Below are 15,697 nucleotides of genomic sequence, written 5' to 3'. Positions count from 1 at the left end.
ATGTGACTTACAGGATTCTCCTGGATGTGACAAAGAGGGAAGACGAAAGCTCACACAGAGCTTTTACAGGGCAGGTCTGGAAGTGACATATGTAACTTCTATTGGTCAAGACTCATACCCACGGTGCTACCTACAAGGGAGTTTGAGGAATGGAGTCTATGTGTATGAACAAGAAGAAGAGAAGTGAGCTTATTCAGGGTTTACTTGTCTTTGCTACATTGAGTTTCATCTCCCACTGTACAGAAAACATGAAAAATTATTTCTACTTCATGGTTTGTTTTGAGGATAGGAGTTACTATATGGAAAGCACTAATATGGTACCTGGCATCTAGAAGGTGCTCAAAAGTCTTGTTTCCCCATCTTGTGAATCTTTGACTTTAGTTTGGGTCTTATACACCAAATTTCCTTGGCTCATAATGAGTCTTCAGGCCTGAGCTTTCCATGGGGCCAGATATGATGACTGGCACAGGGATGGTGTCTGGTACAAATCCTGATGGCTGACTGTTAAAATTTGCTAGGAGGGGAGAAGGTTGAGGTCTGCATGCTCCAACATCCAGAAGTTACAGATGTCAGATAGCAGGGGTTGAACTAGGCTCATCTTGAGCAAAGAGAAGTGGTTTATAATTGTGGTGGCACATTACTTCCTTTTTGCAGGATTGCTTGAAGACTTGAGGGGAGTGGACCCTGCGGGAGCACCAATACCACAGTAACCAAGGAGCCATGTGTGTGTGAAGTGTGCCTAGGGAATAGGTGGAGACAACTCTCCCAGAAGAGGAAATGCTACCTTTTGCCTGATGTTATCTCCCTTCATAGAAGGACCATTTAAACCATGTGTGAACCATGTGTGGCAAATTGTGCCATTGAGATAAAGAAACCCAAGACCCCACCCTGTGTGGTGGGGAATTTGAAATAGACAGAAATGACTAAGAGTGATATCTCCTGGATTTTCTGTCTTTTTTCCTTTAAACGTGAAGAATGAGCTTCTAGGGTGTATTAATGATGGTCAGCCCCAAGTTGGTCTTGGGGATTTGGCCTGTTGGGGTCCCCTTGTTCCTTGGGGCCCCTGGTGTCAAGAGGACTTCTGCCCCAGCTTCTCTTCTTCCTGTTTTTATGACCTTTCACCTCCCAGATGGTTAGTATCTCTGTTTATGAGGTGGAAAGGGTGTTATCTATCCTATAAAGTTGTTGAATGGGGTATACAAACCACGTCAACTATTAAATACATCACCTTCCTATCCTCTGAGTCAAATCTGTTTTCCCCTGGGGTCATCCACCTGTGAGAGTAGCACTATCATGTACTCAGTGACTCATGCCAGAAACACGGGCATCATACTTGCTTCTTTCTCTTTCAACCACTACATTCTATCTGATTAGTTGTTGGGGGCTGCTGGATATGCCTCCATATCTCTGGTCTTCACTCCTCTCTCCATCTCTCTGACAATGCTTTAGTCCAGGCCACTGTCACCTCTTCCCTGGACGATAGAAATAGCAGCCCAATATATCTTCTTGATTCTAATCTTGCCCCCGACCAGTATTTTTCTCTTGAGTGTAGCCAGAAAGCACGGGGCCTGCTTAAGATTCTCTTTCCTCTATCTGCCCCTCCTCATTCATGCTCTCTTGCTCTCTCTCTTTCTTAAAAAAAAAAAAAAAAAAAAAAAAAAAGCAGGACACCTGGGTGGCTCAGTGGTTGAGTGTCTGCCTCTGGCCCAGGGTTTGATCTTGGGGTCCTGGGATCAAGTCTCACATTGGGTTCCCTGCACGGAGCCTACTTCTCCCTCTGCCTGTGTCTCTGCCTCTCTCCTTCTGTGTCTCTCATGAATAAATAAATAAAATCTTAAAAAGAAAAAAAAGCCAGGATAAGGAGAAGTGTGGAGGTGGAGAGCACTGGTTTCATGGACTCTCCTCCTTCCTCTTCCCCTCTTCATGGAGGGGCACTTAGCTTGCCTCTCTCCTTCCTTAAAACTGAGAAAGCCTGACATTTGTTCCCTCACCTTCCCTACAAAGCTGGAGAGGGCTGATCATTTCATTTCTGAAATCTTTTGAACATCTGGACCTTTATAGAACCCGATTTTCTATGGCTGATGGTGCTGGTTGTGGAGAAGGGATAGGTGAGAGATAGTGGGTCTGAGAAAAGCATGGGGGAGGTGTATTGCCACTGAAATGATAGAGGAGTCTCCCTTGGATGAAATGGAGCCCAAGGAGGTGCCTCAGGTTTAAATCTTCTTGCTGATTCTTTGAAAGGACCACTGATGGGAGAAGAGGCCTCTACAGAGAGAGGGTGAAGGACAGGCTGCCTAGGGGTGGGGGAGTTGGGAGAAGAGGAAGATGTCAAACCTTACCCAGGTTCCCACACCAGGGGGCTGGGTAGAGGGAAGTCCCTAGAGAGCCTTCTAAAGAACCACAAGTGCCTCTATGAAACAGCTTGCATTTGAATACTGGCCCCCAGAGAGAAACAGCCAGTCCTTCAACAGATAGACTGAGAAGCAGAGACACCTGACAAGAAGGGGACTCCCCTTCACCCTGAAAGATCCCTGTGTGTTTGCTAACACAAGGGAATGAGTGTCATGAGCAACAAAAAAAGTAGACTGTCCCCCTGCCCGTAGTTGGACGAGGACAACATCACCTTCCTTCTCCCTCCTTCCCGCCCCAACAGTGGAGGCAGAGAGGCAAGGAAGATGGAAGGACTGAGCGTGCACCAGATCCAACTCCTTCTGCCCCCAGCTGCTGGAACTGCAAGCATGACTGGGCTGGAGGGCAAGGGAGGAGGAGACTTCAATGAGACAGGAATTAAAAAATAAATGGACCAAGCTATAATAATAGAAACAAGACTGTTCTTAATATTTAAGGTGACTGAACAGAAGTAGCGTTGGACTGAACCATATTTAAGGAAGTCCATTACCCAACAGCAAGGGAAAGGTGGACGGAGTATAAAAAAGAGCAAGAATTTGAAAAGCAGCCATTTGTTGTTCACATATCAACAAATTGAGTATCTTAATTTTTCCAATAGCCCTGCAGAATAGTTATTAACTTCATTTCCAGATGAAGAGCTTGAGAATCATCAAAGAGACCTGCCTGAAGATGGCCCAGCCAGAAGGTGGTTAATCATATTGCAGTGTGACAGGAGCATAGACTTGAGAAAGGCACAGAAATCGTATGTGGGAGGGTGTGGTTTTTCCCACCTTGGAGAAAGTTGAGTTTGCAGAAGTTCTGCTGGAGGAATTCAGAACTGAGCTGGGTTTTAAATGACAAATAGGATTTTCCTACCAATGGAGTGCAGGAGTAAGGAACCCCAGAGAGGGGGAAGGGGCCTGGCAAAGCCTGATGATAAGAAAGAACAATCTGTGTTTGTAGAACAATGGTACCCTGTATCCACCTGGGAATTTTGATAAAGAATGCTGCATTTTCCTCCTGAAAGGGATGTTCCAATGCGTACTTTTTCTGGCAATATCTGGTGGTGTCATTTTCTTTGAAACTTGCCTATCTCGAGTGATGACTTAAAAACAATTTCCCGTTAGCTTTTCAGAAAATGCCATCTTAACATTTTATTTTGCATTTTTTTATCGCCAGCAAAGCTTTAATGTTTTATTATCTATTTATCGGCAGTTTGGTTTTTCCTTTTGAGTGTATGCCTTTTGCCCATTTCTATTGGGATGCTTTTTTTCTTGATTTGTAAGAATTCGTTAGTGATTTTATTAATATTCCATAGTTTTTGGTTGATTTTTAATTTTATTATTATTTATTTAGTTTTGGTGATTTTAAAAATCTTACTTTTTGATTTATAGAAATTTTAATGTTCATCTAGTCCAAATGTCTTTTATTTCTTGGCTTCTACTGTCAGAGTTCTTAGGAAGACCTCCACCTTCCTATGCATAATTATTTTATCATTATTTTCTTGTACTTTTACTGTTTGGTTTTTAAAAAAATATTTATTTGAGAGAGAGAGAGAGAGAGAGAGCACATGAGCGGTGGGGAAGGAGCAAAGGGAGAGGGAGAAGCAGACTCAATGCTGAGCAAGGAGCCAGACTTGGGGCTCCATCCCAGGACCCTGAGATCATCACTTGAGCCAAAGGCAGATGCTTAACCGATTCAGCCACCCAGGCACCCTTGATTCTATATTCCTATCTAATTTCATATTTCTCAGTTTTGATAGGTTGTAAATTGAGAGTTAAGTTTGGAGGAATTAGTAGTAGGATCAGAATAAGGACCTTTTGTTTTGTTTTGTTTTAGCTCAGCTCATGAGTTTGTGTGCAGGCAATTATGGATCGTCTGAGGTTTTTTGCTCCCCTTCCTCACCTCAAATTCCCCTCTCAACTTATTTCCATCAGGCTATGTCCTATGGAAGATAAAATATAGCGACATATTCTTTGCTAATCTCCTATTGAAAGGTGCAATCTAGAAACAGACCCGTAAAATGGAGAACAAACTGGTGGTTGTCAGAGGGAGGGGTTGAGGGGGATGGGCTAAATGAGGGAAGGGGATGGGAGGTACAGGCTTTCAGCTATGGAATGAATAAGTCATGGGGTAAAAGGTACAGCATAGGGAAGACAGTCAGTGGTATTATAATAGTGTTGTAGGGAGACGGATGGACTTGTCAAATTGCTGTGTTGTATACTTGAAAGTGATGTAACATTGTGTGTCAACTCTACTTTAATGAAAAAGAAAAAGAAAAGTCTGTTTCCCCTCCCCTTGATTCTGGGCTTACTTTGATCAGTAGAACATGATAGAAGCAGTGCTCCATGACTTCTGAAACTAGCTCATAAAATCCCTGCAGCTTCTGCCTCGGTGGATCTCATGGACTGATCCTGCTTGGGACACTCTTTCTCAGAAACCTAAGCCGCCTGTAGCTTCTCTGGTCCACAGCCCAAGTGGAGCTCCCAGCCAACAGCCAGGATCAAATTGTAGCTACTGAGCATTCAGAGTGAGATGTTCTAGCCCAGTTGATTCCAGTTGACTGTAACCAACCCAGCTCACCGTTGACATCACATGCAGAGAAACTGTCCATCAACCCACAGAATCGTAAGATATTATAACTTGTTCTTTTAAAGCATTAAGTACTTGGCAACTTGTTGCTCAGTGAGAGGTCACTGATGCAGATGCTCCCCACCATACTGATACACTGCTTATCAAGTGTACCAACGGTCTTAATGTTGTCAAATCCAGTGGTCACTTCTTAGGTCTTACCTTGTGTGGTCTCCATCACCATTGCTTCTTGAAAAATTCTTTTCTCTCAGCTTCTATGACCTCCCACTCCCCTGGATTTTCTTTTACTGCACTGGCTGACACTTCTCAGTTTCCTTTACTTTATTTATTTATTTATTATTTTCAACCTCTAAATCTTGAGATATCTCAGGATGGTCTTGGCTCTTTCTTCATCTATATTGATGCAGTTTTTCTAGGTGATTTCCCTCAACCCATGACTTTAAAAATATCTGTGTAGTCAACTATACTTCAGTAAGAAAAAAAATTCTCTGTGTTGATGATACCCAAATATATTGGCTAGTGTTGACTACTCCTGAGACTGTAGATTTTTATTGCTTATTACTTGTCTGACTTGTTCAAAGGCATCACAAAACTTACATAGTGAAAGTATAAGTCTGGATTCCTCCCACGCCCAAGGCCATTCCTTCATCCATTGACTTCACTTAAGTAAATGGTAGCAACACTCTCCCAGATGCTCAAACCTAGACAACTAGGTGTTACCATGATTACCCTCTTCCCCTCATTCCAGTATTAAATCATGTGGAATCTATCTGAAAAACATAATTCAAAATAATCCACTTTTTTTTGAATCTGCATCTAGAGACTATAGCCCCATTTTGTTGCCTTGGACATCCAAATGATCCTCTAATTGGTGTTTTTCTTTCCACACTTGCACATTTGTTCTCTAAACTGAGGGCAGATTGTCCTTTGAAAATATACTTGGATTATGTCAATACCTTGCTTACTTTTTTTTTTAATTAAAGATTTTTATTTATTTATTTGAAAGAGAGGGAGAGAGAGAGTGGGCATGAGCAGGGGGAAAGAGCAGAAAGAGAGGGAGAAGTAGACTCCCCACTGAGCAGGGAGCCCAATGTGGGGCTCCCCAGGACCCCTGTGATCATGATCTGAGCCAGAGGCAGACACTTAATCAACTGAGCCACCCAGGTGCCCCACTATCTTGCTTACTACTTATAATGGCTTCAGATTGACTGTAGTTTAAAGCTCTACTCTTTCTCCTCATACAGAGCCCTACATGGTCAGGCTCCTATTTTCTTCTCTGATTTCATCTCTTGATGCATTGTTTCCCTCCCCACCCCCCCTTCTGAGACCACAGTGGCTTTCTGTTGGTTCCTTGAACACTTCAAGCTTTAAAGCCTTTGCACTAGTTATTCTCTGTACCTAGAATTGTCCCTCTTTTGACCAACTGCAATTGGTTCCTTTCTGCCCACCCAACCACTCCTGATTCCATCACCATATTTTAGTTCTCCAGGTAGTGATTGGCTTGTTACTAATTTTCCCCATTAGAATATTATTTTCATGAGACCACAGATCTTGTCTGTCCTGCTCACAATGGTATCTCTGGCAATAATGTCTGGACATTATTATGTAATTATTTGATATCCTAATAATGTCTGCTGTGTAGACACTCAACAAATATTAATTGAAATGAATAGTCTTAATCCTTTTTCATTTCCTCATTTTTTTCCCGCTCCCTTTGAGCCAGAAATAAGTAAAATGCCATTGTAAGTGAGAAATGCCAGCTAAGCCACCAGGGCAGGAAGCACACTAGATGAAAGGAATCTCTTCTATGCATCATCTTGCCTGATGCTTGTAACTCTCAGAATAAAGGCCAGCTCAGGAAATGCACACCAGGTCCCCCAGCTGCCTTGGTCTGATTGGGCATTTCTACTCTGTGCCAATCTCTCTCTCCAGTGAAGTCATCTTCCTCCCTAAATATCAACTCTCTTCTTACTTCTTGTATTTTTTCATAGGAAATGTGTTGGTCCTGCCATCAAAATGCCTGTTCTTTTTGTCTCAATAGATCCGTCAAGGTCCATGTTCAGCCCTATTGCAACAGGTTGACACATCTTAATTGAGCTCTGACGACAAGTTGGGCCTGTTCAGTCCTGTGATCTCTCGCAGCCCTTTCCATGGCAAGTGCCACACCTTATATGCATTTTACAGAGAGCTCTGGACTCAATCTCTAGACAGGTGAAGAGAATCATGGGAGGCTGCATGGGGAAGGACAAGGCTTTTGGAATTTCTCCCACATAACTTCATCAGAGCAGTGTTGCTTTATCTGCTTTCACCTGGTGGAACTCCATCCTAACCAGGGTGATATTTTAAAGGCAGCCCATGAAAATTCCTTTGAAAGACACAGCTTGAGAGGCTCTAGAGGGGCTTTGGGAGGCAGGACTCTCAACATACACATCACAGCCAGTTTTATCTCTAAGTGGAGGTGCTGTACCCTCAGCTGAGCAATATTGTCCTTGAATTGCTGGGCATGTTGTGTGGATAGCGGCTATTCATACCCTGAAATGATGAGGCCACCTTCAGCTCACATTCGTAAATGACATGTGGCCTGAGATACCTGTGGCCTGAGATACCTGTTCACCTAGTGGAATGACCAGCAGAACCCCACTCATTCAACTTGCTGACCTGTGTTCACATATATAGTAACTGGATTAGCTTAGTGTCTTGCCCCCTTGAGTGTCTCATTTTCAAAGCATCTCACATCTAATTTTAACAAAGGGGCTCTGCTGTTAACATGTTGAAACCACAACTCTATACAGTGTCTTCATACTTTAGCAAATTGCTGGATTTGCATCTTGCAATAGGCATATGCAATATGCCTTAGGAAGGAAGTGAGGCCCGTAATGTTATTATTGCTTTGAAGTTTTAGGAGCTGGGAATTCATTGGCTTGTGCCATTAATACAGTCATGAAAAATGTGGATCCATAGGATTAAATTAAGCTGCTTTGGTGAAAAAGAATGCTATTGAGGTGCTTTTTTTCCTCCTTTTTATTCTTACTTCTCAGAGTTTAGGGCCATTCAATCAGCAACGTCAAGAGAAAGAAAGGTTTTTAATTGAATAAACTGAAAGCAGATTAATTAAGCATTGCATGACCTGAGTAATTAGGATTTCCAATCTGTTGCTAAAATAGCCCAGTGAATTTTGGGAGAGGAATTTCCCTGAGATTCACAACATATCAACAGAGAGGACCAACCTATGGACTTGACATCATTTTAGGAGGCCAATGCACTCTGTTCATCTATTCAATCAATGTTTGTTGAGTGCTTACCTTGTGTCACACTGTGTTCTGTAGACATTGGGCCATAACCATTCGTAATGTGTGCAAGGTCTCTGCTCTCAATGAGCTTACATCCTAATGGGGATGGAGAGAGATAGACCATAAAAACAAACGTGATTATGGGTAGGGCTACATGGCGTGCATGGGCAGTGGGAGAAAGTAATAATCAGTTGGTGGGGATCCGGCTTGCTATGGTTGGGGAAGGCCTCTCCAAAAGATGACATTTGAGCTAAGAATAACTGATGGGAAGGAGCAAGCCACACAAAATTCTGGGAAAAACAGTATGAACATGAGGGAAGCCAGTGCAAAGTCCCTGGGTATCCCTGGAAGTGGGGTGGTAGGAATAGTGGTCAAAGCCAAGAGGGACCCTGGTTATATAGGGCCTGGTAGACTGTGTCAGAAAATCCCCACAGTGGGCACTTGATTTTAATTGTAATGGGAAACCATTAGAGGGTTTCAAGAGAGAATGGGATTATTCATGTTTGGCTTGCTGTGTCAATCTACTCCCCTCCAGAAGGAATAGATCAGAGGTACTGAATCATACCACACAGAAAGATTTAAAGTAATATCTATCCAGGTCTGACCCTAGAGATTCTGATTTTTCAGGCTTTCCAAAATTGGCATGTTGGCCCCTTCTTTGAATTTTGTGGTGTGCTGCCATGGGTGAGTGCCACTCAGTTGGGTCTCCTTGTGCAGCACATGTTTACAAGTTGGGAAAAGATGATCATACATTATTCATTATGAATTTTCCTACTTAGATGGGAACGGAGCGTACAATTAAATAAATGCAGCGGAATGGCTAAATTCAGAAATTATATCGGAAATTATACCGATAGGCACTGGGCTAGTGGTTTACGCCCTATTTATACCTTGTAAGAAGTATGTGTGAGAGAGATAAAGTCCAAGGTCATGGCCAGAAAGTGGTTGAGCTTCCAGGTCAGAAGAGAATTGTTGCAGACATGGGACATTGGATAGGACTGGGTGTTTCCCTTTTACACAGAGCTCTTCATCATTTTCCCATTGCATCTTGAATTCAGGATCTCTCAGATATTCCTTAGCAATCATCAAATAGGAAAAAAACCACTTTTTTTGAGCTGGTCTAAATTGGCAATAGTGTATGGTTGTAGAATTTCCAAGCCCCATACCTTGCAGATTTCATTTCCTGTGAGGGAAGGCTAAGATGTCTTGATCACCTACAAGGGAAATTAGTGCATTCGCCCAAAAGTCCTTTAAAATTTTTAGCTTCTGTAATGTTTTGGGTAACTTCTTTAACCTTTGCAATGGGGGAAGTGACTGAGCTTCCAAAGCCACACCCGGGCCCTGATGTAAGGCTTCACTCTTCTTCCTGAATCTGCCCCAGGTAAAGAGTGTCTTCTCCTGGTTCTTGGAGCTATCACTGCTGTCTGGGAGAACCTTCTCTTGAGAGCTAAAAAAAATGAATGTTTCACAACCATTTATCAAGGTCCATGGGGGGGGGGGGGCAAATGTGTGTGTGTGAATATGTGTGTGTGTTCAAGCTTGGGAGACAATGTGTGTGGGCGTGAGGGGGTTCGTGTGTGTATACGAATGTATGTGTATGCACCCATGACTCTGTGTGTATATGTCAGTGTGTGCATGGGGGTGAATTGCATGTGAATGTGTGTGTGTCGTGTACCTGCACTTGGAATGGGAGTAGGGAGAGGGCTGCGAGCCAACACGAGGAGACGATAATGAACACCTTTTCTTCTTTTCTTAATATGCATTTTTAAATTGAAGTTCGATTCGCCAACATATAGTAAAACACCCAGTGTTCATCCCGTCAAGTGCCCACCTCAGTGCCCGTCACCCAGTCACCCCATCTGAAGTCCTACTTCGTTGCAGGAGCTGAGGGGTTAATACCGATTTCACAAAACTAGGGTCTTGGGCTGGAGAAGCTGCTGGCAGCTTATCTCACTCTCCCCAGGATTCTTGTTTCACCCTTGTAGTAACATTTAAATTAACTTGCTTTGATGGTCTCAGAGTCCAAACAGCAGACTGCATGAGATAGAAATGTGCTCACATTAGCAGAATGAAAAAAAAAAAAGGAAGCAGGCTTGCCCACAACGGCTGACTCAAACTGTTTGCGAGCTGATATCCCTCAAGAGAACTCTGGCTTTTCCTTCTTGAATATTTTGCAGAAATGGGGAGAGGGGCAGAAAAACATTAGTGTTCAGCCGGCGGAAATAGGAGTCTGAGATAAAAGTAATAGTAGTAGATGACATTCTGTGGGGAATGGAGAGGCCACTGAGCGGTTTATACGCGGGGTCTCTTGTAATGCTCATGACAACTGAATGAGGAGGTGTCACCATCCTCATCCCCGTTTTGCTCATGAAGAGGGGGAGGTCCGGGGTTGTGCCGCTGGTGGAACTTCCAGGCCCCAAGTCGTGCGCCCACAGTCACTCAGCAGGCCAGGAGCATGAAGAGAGCACAGGCTGGTAGTTTGACTCCAGGCCTTGCACGCCTGATCACACCGAACACCACCTCGCAACGTGTAATTCTTTGTTGAACGTTTTTGGAGATTTACCATCACAATGTGGCTTCATTTGGGAAGATGCTCACTTCTTGTTTCCTAGCGGACTAGTGCAGAATTTTTTCCTTATAAAGAAACCCTCATGGACCTTCATTTTCTGGAGATTTTGGTTTTGAAATGCTCGCAAATTTCATAAATTTGGTTTATGTAACGATGCACATCTCGAGAGGCTCCCGGGTGCATGTGTGTACGTGTGTGTTGAATGTGTGTGCCTGTATCGGTCCTCGATCTGAGTGTTTACAAATGTCAGGAAGCTTAGCAATTCTTTTCTCCTGGGTCTCCAGTGTTCTCTATGCTTTGCCTGTTTCCTGGGTTCTGTGTGAACACCCTCTCTGTTCTGCGCATCTTAACCAAGGCTTTGCAGAAGCTAAGGTTTACTTTCATTTCAAAACATCATATTCCTTGGCTCTCAGTTTCACTCTTTTCTATTACTATTACCAAGCTGGAGCTATTCGGTTAGATGAAAATTAAAATTCTTAAGGATACCAAAATAAAATTCGTGGGTGCTTAAAATTCAGCATATGGGGAACTCTTCTATCAAGGAGTCAGTGTAGCTGTTTTCTGGCTTTAAAGAATTTTTTTTTTTTTAATGATGATGCTTAAGCTGCAATATTTTTAAATGTTTCATAGCATTAGTATGTCTCGGGAATAGAATTAATATCCTTTGGTAAGAATGTTTATATTTTTATACTTTAATTCAAAATTTCAAGTCTTTGGCTCACTAGAATGAAACACTACAAGGCTACCACTCAATGCGAATATTTAGGGATGTTTAAATCTACATTTCTTCCTTTCAGTAAGCAATTTCCCAGTTGAGTATTCCTTCACTTCACACCTTTTCATTATGTACCCACTATTTTCCAGGCCCTGTGCTAGGTGCGAGGATTCAGCAGCAAAAGGTAGATGTAGCCACCGCCTTATAAACACATAAAAATAGATTACATAAGGCCCTATGAAGGAAACGAAAGAGATGTGGGGCTCTCTGCAGAGCCATCAGGGAAAGCTTCACTAAGGAGGTAATCCATGAAGTGCAGGAATTTGGATAACTACTGATAAAAATGTGGATGGGATGTGTTTTGAAGGGCCATGTGAGACAACAGTAGACTCATTTCAGGGTGCTCATGGCACTATGGGATCCAGTTTCCTTTCATCTTTGTTTCTTTATGTGGCTGCTGACCTGCAGCCATTGCATGTAGGTGCAGCTCAGCCGCCTTGACTGCTGACTTGTTGGCGCCCTGCTGCTCTGAAGGGGCTGCTGCTGGGAACTGTGGTCTCTGGGTCTGTGGGATCTTCTGAAGAGCCCACTGGTGCCTGAAAACCAAGACTGTCAAGTGGTAAGGAATCCAGATCTTGTTCCAGGCATCTAGATTCTGAGTCTCAGGATTTGATAGCTCTTTAGGTAGCACTTCATTAGCTATAGAATTAGGAAGAGGCCTTAGTTCATCTGGGGGATTACTACTGGGCTCTAGATGCTCCACTACCTCATTTGGGGAGATTTGATGACTCTTAGGAGTATAATTAAAATCTCTGCCATTAAAATCATTTCCATTTGATTTTTACCCCCTTCATTTATTTTAGAATCATCATCATCATCATCTCCCTGTTTAAGGTCTCAATCCTTACTCCCATGACTCTTTCCATTGCTCCTATTACCCATACATAGCATGTACATGATCCACAATCACCTTGAAAGGAAACTGCCCACCCCCCCATGCCACTAGAATGTAAGTTTCTTGAGAGCAGAGACCCTGCTTATGTTCTTAGTGGGTATAGTCTAATGTAAATAGAACACGGCACAGGGTAAGTACTCATCAAATGTTGGGTGAATGAATGATTGCAATGCACTGGCCTTCTAACATGGCTCGGGCCCATCGGTCCTTTTGTTGATATGTTGTCAATTACAAGAAAATTCCCCCTCCTGAAATTCTCTGGGGTATTTTAAGAAGGGAATCCTATTTACTTAGTTCACACACGGATTTCTGATCATTGGAGACAGTATCACATTGACCTCTTTGATTCCATGCAAACCCTGTCCAGATTTTTTCCATTCCGTCACCAGGTGGGACACTGAGTGATGGGAAGTTTCCGGTACATTCTCTCTCCATTCATCACTCTGCTAGAAATATGCCTTTTTGTCTGTCTTTTGCTAAGATTCCCAAAGAAAATTTCTTTCCCAGAAAAAGTTTTCAAAACTTTTTGGTAGGCAAAAGCTATTTCTGGAATGAGTAACAGGAAGAAATTGCCCTCCTGAGTGGGGGGAAGGGAGTCAGTAAAATCGCAATCTTCTCTCTCATTCCCCAAGATTTCAGGGAAAGGGCCAGAGAGGCATGATTTCTTTCATCCCTTGATTAGTCTAGACTCCTACATTGCTCTCCTGTCTCCCAATAGAGACCATCTTGTCTCTATTTTGCCTTCATTTTTGAAGGAGAATTTCACTCAATTTAGAATTTTGTGTTGATCCATTTTTCCCTCAGCAATTTGAAGGTTTTATTCTATTGTCTTGTTTCTGTTGAGAAGCTGGATACAGCTCCTGTCATTGTTTTTTGCCTGAATGTGATGTGTCTTTTTCTCTGACTGCTTTTTAAGATTTGTCTTGTCTTCATTCATTAGAATATGATAAGTCTTTGCTTTGTCTTTCTTTCTTTCTTTCTTTTCTTTCTTTCTTTCTTTCTTTCTTCTTTCTTTCTTTCTTTCCTCCTCTTCCTCCTCCTCCTCCTCCTCCTCCTCCTCCTCCTCCTCCTCCTCCTCCTCCTTCTTCTTCTTCTTCTTCTTCTTCTTCTTCTTCTTCTTCTTCTTCTTCTTTCTTCCTCTTCTTCTTCTTCTTCTTCCTTAATGTATCCTGTGTGTGGCTTATTGAGTTTCTTGGGTACATGGGTTTTTTTTTTTCTTATAATCAAATTTGGAAATTTTGGGTTATTATTTCTCTTTGTGTTGTTGCTGTTTCTGCTTCCAATCTTTTTTTTTTCTCTCTTCCTGGGGCTCTAATAATATATATGTTGGACCTGATTTTTCCCCTCAGGTCACCCAAGTTCAGCTTCAGTATTTTTTTTTTCTCTGTATGCCTTAGTTTGGATCATTTCTAATGACCTGTCTTTGAGTTCATCAGTACATTTTTTCCCTGCAATGTACATTATGCTGTTTAATCCATACAGTGAATTTTAAAATTTCTGGTATGGTGTTTTTTGTTGCTAGAATTTGCTTTTGATTGTTTCCATGGCTTCTAGTTATTTACTGAGAGTCCCTAGATGTTCACTTATGCCCATTGTTTTCATTTAGAACTACGAACATATCTATAATGGCAATTTTAAAGACATCGTCTCCTGATTCCAACAGCTCTGCCATTTCTGGGTATGTTTCTATCGATTTCTTTCTCTTTCTGGTTATGTGTAGAATTTTTCCTGATTCCCCCCACACCCCATGTTTCATGACTTTTTATTGTATGTTACATATGTAGATGCTATGTCATGAGCCTGGATTTTTGTGACCTTCTCTCGAAAGGCATTGAGTTGTTGTTGGTGTTGGGTTTTTTCCTGGTGGGCTTGATCCCATCAAGGCTTGTTCTAAGGGCTTGTCAGGATGAGCTGCAGGGAGTATGGTGTAGCCTCCTCCTAAAAATGGCCTTTCTGAGGTCACAACTGAATGCCTGGGCTTCCAGCCATCTGTTTTGACTCTGGCTGGTCAGAACCCCATGGGACCCCAGTAGTGTGTGACCCCTCTGATCTCCATTCAGCTCTTGGGTCCCCTGGTGGCTCCCTCTGCAAAACTTCTGCATGTGCACACTTTAATACCCAACCAAAGGGACCTGCAGGAAGATTTCTGCAGCTTCTCTGCATAGTGTCCTTTTTTCCTGCAGCCTTCCCCACAGATTCTAGCTGCCTCAGCAGTCCCACAACCTGACATCTGCCAAAGCCCCAAGGCAGCTGAGTCACATATATGTTCAGTTTTATGGCTGTTATGATAGGAAGGTAAGACCCTTAGCCACTATTCTGCATGGTAGAGCTGGAAGTCCCAACGTCTTCTTTCTCTTTGTTTTCTCAGAGCTCAGGGTAGAGCTCAGAACCAAGTGCTGCTGTTAGTTGGATGAATGCACAACAACTTTGTTGCGTGACCTGCCTAAAAGCATTTGAGAGAGCAACATGTAGAGACCAGGTCTTTCGGTCTGGGCTTTTCTATGCTGTATTGCGTGGGGCTGCATTTTCCCTCTGTGGTTTTGCACTGGGGACCAGAGTTCATGTAACATACCTTTATGTAAAGAAGGCTTAAGTCCCGTATGAATGACTTCTCTCTTGTATGAACTTGACACCCACACTGGTGATGAAACCACATTTAACCTTTCAGGATTTGTTTCGGGGGATGATTGGGGAAGCACAGGGAAATGTCCAGTGTTTTTCAGTACTCTCTTCTTAGCTTCCTTCTTCATTTCACAAAGCCACGGGACACTGCTTAGAATATCTGGCTGATGCAATCACGGGCTACTTTCTTGTCGTCTTGAAGAATCCGGATGCTGAGCCTGGTCCTCCTGGAGCAACCACGTGTTGATTTACATTCTTTGGAGCTGATGCTCAGATACTGATTTGTACTGCCATCCTCCCCTGGGCATGGCTGCACGTGGAAGTGGGGCTGGGGGGACTGGTGGGTCAGAAGGGAGAGGTGGGGAGCGTGGCAGGAAGAAAGCCTTTGGAAGCTGAGTTCTGCTTATGAGATGTGCAGCATTGGCCAGTTTTCTTAAGCTCTCTAGTCTCAGTTTGCTTGTGTATAAAATGGGAGTAATAATACCTATCTTCTAGGGAAGGTCAAATGAGTTAATGAGGGTGAAACACCTAGTGTCGTATCTGCCTCAGGAACAGTTCACATTAAT

Source organism: Vulpes vulpes, chromosome 12 (assembly GCF_048418805.1).
Source record: "Vulpes vulpes isolate BD-2025 chromosome 12, VulVul3, whole genome shotgun sequence".
Taxonomy (NCBI): Eukaryota; Metazoa; Chordata; class Mammalia; order Carnivora; family Canidae; genus Vulpes; species Vulpes vulpes.
Note: the sequence above shows the minus strand (reverse complement) of the source record.